Here is a 7,665-nt window from a genome sequence, read left to right as displayed (position 1 = left end):
TTGTCAGTGTGCCTTGCGAAATTAGAGAGAAAAATTAGCACAGGTTACCCAATCACGTCATTGGTGCCCGTGGTCTCAACAGCGATTTCTTCCTAAAGAGGCACAAGCATAAAAAAGGCAGGATGATCCTCTGCATCCATCCTTAAGTCATGGTGCTAAACATTTTTGCATCAGTTTAATAGCTTTCCTGTGGGTTGTCACATCATTCCGACAGAGGAGAGAAAGCGAATCCAGTCTTCAAGGACAAGGATATTCGTTTCCCAATCACCATAATCTTCCACTCTCTATGACTTAATGTGACACATCTGAGAACTGGGCCCATTTTTAATAACTGGAATGTACCTCAAACTATTTAGGTTGGCATTGTGTGTCTAGAAAATACACTGGTCAGAACATCTCTGTATGCCCTAGACACCGTGAAAACAGGACTCCAAATGCATCATCAATGATGTGAACAAATACTGTTTCCAGAAAAACATCAACATCTTATAACAAAACCATAAATGGCAATGAAAACTATCACAATAAGGACAATCCCACGGTAACAGAATTACGATTTGACTTGAAAATGTATGCCAAACAAAAACCAATGCACAAGGACTACTTTTAACAATTTCCACTGAAAAATGTACCAAAATTAATTTAGTGGAAGAACTGTGCAGATGCAAACTTTGGTAACATAATTACGGTAAAATCTCAGGTTTTTATGCGACCACGTTTTCCAAAAACGTTAAAATATGCTCCAAATTAAAATTCAATAATGTCTGCAGAAAGAATGGGGTGTCAGCTATGACATGGCTTTGAGTTTGAACTACAGTAAGTGAAGTGGATTTACACCCGGTAACAGAAACTATGGTAACGGAATGACATCATGGGTCCCAGATCTGTACTACACAGAAATGCATAATTATGGATATGAATGTCATTCTCTTCATGTTGTACAGGTTTGGACACCACAGCTCAGTACAGCAGAGCACAGTAGAGTAGCCCACAGTGTAGTACAATACAACACAGCAGAGCAGGGTAAACTAATTAAATACACAAGGAGCTTGTTAACGTGAGGCTGTTATACCCAACACTGAGTGTCCTCTGTCCTGGGAGATTTCGCCCAGACAGATACAGTAGACTGAGTGACATTCTATTATACATTCCATTTTATTGGCTGCAACAGCAAAAAAACTGCCGTTAAGCTGTTGTAACTTGCCGAAAACTCATTACGGAAACTGTCAAATATCTGAGTTCCAGTGACATCAGTCGAACAACAATGCATGGTATAATAAACTTGTCCGAAAAGGGAGATGGGACATGAGATCTATTATGGTAAGCTTGTGTCCCACCTAAAGCTGGAGTAATAAGGAAGATTGTGTATACACAGACACAGAGTTGTACTGTCTGAGCCTGGGTGTCTGAGCCTGGGTGTGGACTGTGGCAAAGCTGTGTGGCTGAGGAAGATGGAGGTATCCATTATGATTGGTATCAAATAATGTATCTTTCTTATGTGCAAAGAGGGGAAAAAATCTGTGGACAGAATGGGAGATGTTGATAAGCCCAGAGAATTACTATTGCACATCGATATTACATGTGGCAAGTCATAAAGACAATCAGTCATAAAGATAAATAAATATGTATCGCAGTGTCAGCTGTGAATATTTCTCAAACAAGTCAGGCTTATAATATTCAGACAAAAACTCCTAATTGGACTGATTCACTCCCTAATTGAAAATATGCAATTATCAGAGCGGTGTGAAAAGTGAGTTCAGATACATGACTCTAGGTAATAGGCATTTTTCCATTATTAAGGTCCTGCACATTCAGTTTTCACCATTAGGCAATCCGTTCACAAGTTTGCACAGTACATGAGCAGTTGCAAAAAATAAAGAGATTGGGCAAAAACATATCAGATATTTTAGATGTCTAGCCATTGGACCTCCCTTTAATTAGGCTTTGACTCCCATGTGTGAGCCTCATGGAGTTTACTCTCAAAGATCATGTGGTTTCATTTGGAGGGTTGATAAAGGCTTGGTCGTGCCTTCATAGTCACGATGAATAAGCATTATGTGCACATTTCGATATTGCATTCCTGTTGCCGGAGCTGTGGTGACCCATCATTCAGGGCAGGTAGGGCAGAGCTGTTTTGAGCCCCACCTGTTTAGCTAAAAATATAAACTCAGCAAAAAAAGAAATTTTTCAGGACCCTGTCTTTCAAAGATAATTCGTAAAAATCCAAATAACTTCACAGATCTTCATTGTAAGGGTTTAAACACTGTTTCCCATGCTTGTTCAATGAACCACAAACAAATAATGAACATGCACCCGTGGAACGGTCATTAAGACACTAACAGCTTACAGACGGTAGGCAATTAAGGTCACAGTTATGAAAACTTAGGACACTAAATAGGCCTTTCTACTGACTCTGAAAAACACTGAAAGAAAGATGCCCAGGGTCCCTGCTCATCTGCGTGAACGTGCCTTAGGCATGCTGCAAGGAGGCATGAGGACTGCAGATGTGGCCAGGGCAATAAATTGCAATGTCCGTACTGTGAGACCCCTAAGGCAGCGCTACAGGGAGACAGGACGGACAGCTGATCGTTCTCACAGTGATAGACCACATGTAACAACACCTGTACAGAATTGGTACATCCGAACATCACACCTGCGAGACAGGTACAGAATGGCAACAACAACTGCCCGAGTTACACCAGGAATGCATAATCCCTCCATCAGTGCTCAGACTACCCGCAATAGGCTGAGAGAGGCTGGACTGAGGGCTTGTAGGCCTGTTGTAAGGCAGGTCCTCACCAGACATCACCGGCAACAACGTAAGCCTACGGGCACAAACCCACCGTCGCTGGACCAGACAGGACTGGCAAAAAGTGCTCTTCACTGACGAGTCGTAGTTTTGTCTCACTAGGGGTGATTGTCGGATTCGTGTTACACCGAGGCCTGTACTCTGGAGTGGGATCGATTTGGAGGCGGAGTGTCCGTCATGGTCTGGGGCGGTGTGTCACAACATCATCGGACTGAGCTTGTTGTCATTGCAGGCAATCTCAATGCTGTGTGTTACAGGGAAGACATCCCCCTCCCTCATGTGGTACCCTTCCTGCAGGCTCATCCTGACATGACCCTCCAGCATGACAATGCCACCAGCCATACTGCTCATTCTGTGCGTGATTTCCTGCAAGACAGGAATGTCAGTGTTCTGCCATGGCCAGCGAAGAGCACGGATCTCAATCCCTTTGAGCACGTCTGGGACCTGTTGGATCAGAGGGTGAGGGCTAGGGCCATTCCCACCAGAAATGTCCCGGGAACTTGCAGGTGCCTTGGTGGAAGAGTGGGGTAACATCTCACAGCAAGAACTGGCAAATCTGGTGCAGTCCGTGAGGAGGAGAACTTAATGAAGCTGGTGGCCACACCAGATACCGATACTTTTGATTTTGACCCCCCTTTCTTCAGGGACACATTATTCCATTTATGTTGGTCACATGTCTGTGGAACTTGTTCAGTTTATGTCTCAGTTGTTGAATCTTGCTATGTTCATACAAATATTTACACAAGTTAAGTTTCTGAAAATAAACGCAGTTGACAGTGAGAGGACATTCTTTTTTTGCTGAGTATATATACACAGTTCCATCGGAAATTATTTAGACCCCTTGACTTTTCCCACATTTTGTTACGTTACAGCCTTATTATAAAATGGATTAAATAAAAAAAATCCTCAGCAGTCTACACACAATACCCCATAATGACAAAGCAAAACCATAAAAACCTTATTTTAACCCTTTCACACGTACCATCACACGGGTGTGATCGTTCTACAGTGGTCCCTGAAGCGTACGATCACACCCGTGTGATTAGAACACTCATTTAGAACACTCGTTTAGAACGACCAGTTTCGAATGACGCAACAATCAGCGTTTGAGCTGGCCACACTTTTTTCAGAAACTATTTACACAAACACAGTCCTTACAAAGTTATGTCCAGAATGTGAGCAGTTTATTCTTTGGATTCAATGTTCAGATATTCACAGAAGTATATATAGCATAACACAATCATCCTAACCGGGAAAATGTAGGCTACAATAGTCCTAGCGCTAACTGAGGAAAGATTGACCCAACACAAGCAGTCATATTTTCTAACTCTAGGCTGACATAAACTACAATATGAATTAGCTAATAGCAATTACTATGTATAATTAATCACATCACGGGTGAGCTCACCATTGATCGAAATAATTAGGTAAAACACTTTATAGAAATCGAAAGTAATCCGATGATTAGTTTCAGCGCGCAGCCATGCATTTTTCCTCACAGAAACCGAAGATAATAAGAGAAGACGAGATGAGTTTGGTCTGTTTATAGTATGCATGTTGAAGGGGTGTGTCATCTACCGTCGTTCACATCCCACCATTCATTTCCGGAAGTCCTCAAAGAATTTGTGAACTCTTACTCACCTCATTTTGTTATAACATCTTTGGTCAAACAGACGATTACGTGAAACCCAGAATGCATTGTATGTCAACAAACATGGCTACACAGCTGGAATTAGCTTAGCTCATCATAATCAGTACAACCTTCAAAAAAATTATTTTACACACATAATATGTGCCCATTACAATCTGTGCAAGAATCGGAATGCATGATTTGTCACCTAGAATTGAAAACATGTGAATAAAACCGTAAATACACAAATAATTGCCACACGAAACATTTTCTGATAGTGATTTATTGATACAAGTGGCGCGTGCCGGTAGTCAAACACGTACCCTCTCACTCTGAGCCATTCCTCTGAGCCATTCAGTGTTGTTGTTTATGTATGTAGCTAGTGAGCTAAGCTGTAGCATTAGCAATGTCTTTCAAAAGGAGACAACTCACAAATGTGGAAATTCTGGAGATTTTTTTAAATTCTGACAATGAGTCTGAGTATGAAAGTCAGGAATCAGATTCTGACAGTGACAGTGAGGAGCTGCCCTCCAACCTTGTAGCCATTGAGAACCCTGAATCTGAATTTCCCTTGTCCACTGACGAAGTACCAGTTCCCTTTGAAGATGCTGGTGGTGATGGAGGCAGACCGACAGTGGATGAAGTACAGAAGTTCTGTGGTAGCTGGAAGGCCACCAGTAATTTCACCCCTCCTGGCCCTGCTGTTTGCTTTGACGAGTCCCAGTCTGGAGTGCAACGCCCCTTGCCATTTCCAACTGAGGCAGAGTGCTTCAAGTTGTTTCTGACAGAGGAGCTGGTGGGAGACATAGTAGAGGAGACCAATCGCTATGCCTTGGAGCTACAGGAGAAGAGAGAGCCAGGAGTGAGGGGGAAACTCGCTAAATGGGTGACAACCACAATTAGTGAAATGTATACCTTCCTGGTGACAGTCCTCCTCATGGGGATAGTAAAGAAGAACTCCCTAAGAGAATACTGGAGCACAGATCCTATGTTTGCAACTCCCTTCTTTGCCACCCTCTTTTCCCAAGACCGCTTCCTAGTTCTGCTGCGATGCCTGCATTTCGTCAACAATGCTACTGCCATCTTAAGTGACCCATTATACAAAATAAGAAATGTTCTAACCAGCCTGACATCAGCATTTGGTCGGGTCTTTGTGCCATACAAGGACCTATGCATTGATGAGTCCCTGATGTTATGGAAAGGTAGGCTGGCGTTCCGTCAATATATTCCCTCCAAAAGGCACAGGTTTGGAGTCAAGTTCTTTGTCATGTGCGACGTGAAGACAGGATTTGTCCAGGATATTATAGTTTACACAGGGTCCACCACTGACATCAAACATTATGAGGGGCTTGGGGTGTCCGGGTCCGTAGTGATGACCATGCTGGCTCCTCATCTCGGCAAGGGACACACTTTGTACGTGGACAATTGGTACAGCAGTCCCACACTCTTCCAGCATCTGCTCTCCAACAGCACAGGGGCCTGTGGCACAGTCAGGTCGAACAGGAAGGGGATGCCAGGATTCGGATGCAGGAAGATGCAGAGAGGGGAGGTGGAGTTCCAGGAGAATGGTCAACAGCTGGCAGTAAAGTGGCATGACAAAAGAGATGTCCATGTCCTCTCCACTGTCCATACAGCAACCATGTCGGCCACAGGGAAGGTGGATCACCTGACTGGAGAGAGAAAGATCAAACCAGATTGTGTGCTCGACTATAACCTCAAAATGGGGGCAGTGGATAAGGCAGACATGATAAACAGCTTTGTGGAATGCACTCGGAAAACAACCAAGTGGTATAAGAAGATATTTTTCCATCTGATCGACACTGCTGCCCTCAATGGCAGCATAGTTCACCGCCAACTAACAGGTGAGATGATTACTGAACAAGCTATTTTTGTAATTGGATGTACAGTTCACATACAAATCCATTATGCAATTATAGTGACAATATCTCACCCACCTACCCACTGCCTCATCATCCTCTAACTTTCTTCATCCTCCCCACTCCCTCTTAGGTAAAGTAATTACCTACCAAAAATACAGAGAGAACCTAATGAGAGAGCTGCTGGAGGAGCACCACACCCCTCGGCGCCCATCCACTGGGGGTCGTCCTGCTGTAAACAATCCCCTACGCCTTACTGCACGGCATTTTCCCTGCAAAGTCCCTCAAACTGCTGCTCAAGGTAGTCGCACAAGGAGGCACTGCAAAGTCTGCCTGTCTGGCACCAGGAGAAGTAAGCAGAGGAAGATGACAAAATACATGTGTTTAGCTTGTGGTACACCTCTATGTATTTCACCATGCTTTGAGGAGTATCACATGCTCAAGCATTATTGAGCACATCTGCAGCAATAAGTGACTGACTGCCATGATACTATGCCTTCAGAGGTGTGGGGGGGGGGGGGGGGTGGAAATGCAGTTGTTGTTCAGTCACTGCATGAATATTAAATATGGGTTATGCATTTTCAGTTTTTTGTCCTCTAGTATAACAAGTTGTTGAACCAACTACCAATACTGCAATAAAATAGACGACTATTACATATTGGCATATGTGTTTTCTTGCTGTCTTTTCATCCAGTAAGACTGTTAAGGAGTGTACGTTAGCATACAAAAGCTGTCCTCATTCTTCTGCTCCAAAGATGTCCAGCTCCAGTTATGATATTGGCAAATAATATTTGTGGTTTCTGAAAGTACAGAAGAAAGAGGAATTATTAATTAGAATACAATATAAGGATATAGCAATAAAACAATACTACAAAGAAGTAACATAATAAACACTGCTATAAAAAATAGTTTATTGCATTAAGAAACTAACTTTTGAGCTCCACAGGGGGGCAAGGCAGGGCAGAACAGAGCTATGCTGAATAGACCAAATAAACAAACCATGGTCATATTTTTTATTTTATTTAACTAGGCAAGTAATTTAAAAACAAATTATTATTTACAATGATGGCCTACACCGGCCAAACTCGGACAACGCTGGGCCAATCGTGCGCTGTCCTATGGGACTCCCAATCACAGCCAGTTGTGATACAGCCTGGATTTGAACCATGGTGTCTGTAGTGACGCCTCTAGCACTGAGATGCAGTGCCATAGACCGCTGCGCCACTCGGGAGTCATAAGGTCAGGGTAGCTTCAAAATACAACACAAGCTAATAGTTCTCTGACGCAACTAGCACTGTTTTACAGAGCTAATAGAATAATGTAGCTACATAAGCATGATTGACTATAAC

General features: G+C 43.1%; 1 long non-coding RNA gene across 1 annotated transcript; it reads right to left on the bottom strand.

Moving 5' to 3' along the window:
- Positions 1-5,850: 5,850 nt before the first annotated feature.
- On the bottom strand, positions 5,851-7,394 carry LOC120058898. The gene is made up of 3 exons (XR_005478072.1): positions 6,972-7,394; positions 6,467-6,649; positions 5,851-6,109 (listed from the first exon to the last, which is right to left on the bottom strand). It is a non-coding gene; the product is annotated as an uncharacterized LOC120058898 (long non-coding RNA).
- Between the last annotated feature and the right edge of the window lie 271 nt (positions 7,395-7,665).

Source organism: Salvelinus namaycush, chromosome 14 (genome assembly GCF_016432855.1).
Source record: "Salvelinus namaycush isolate Seneca chromosome 14, SaNama_1.0, whole genome shotgun sequence".
NCBI classification, from domain to species: Eukaryota; Metazoa; Chordata; class Actinopteri; order Salmoniformes; family Salmonidae; genus Salvelinus; species Salvelinus namaycush.
Note: the sequence above shows the minus strand (reverse complement) of the source record. Positions and strands in the feature narration are given on the sequence as shown.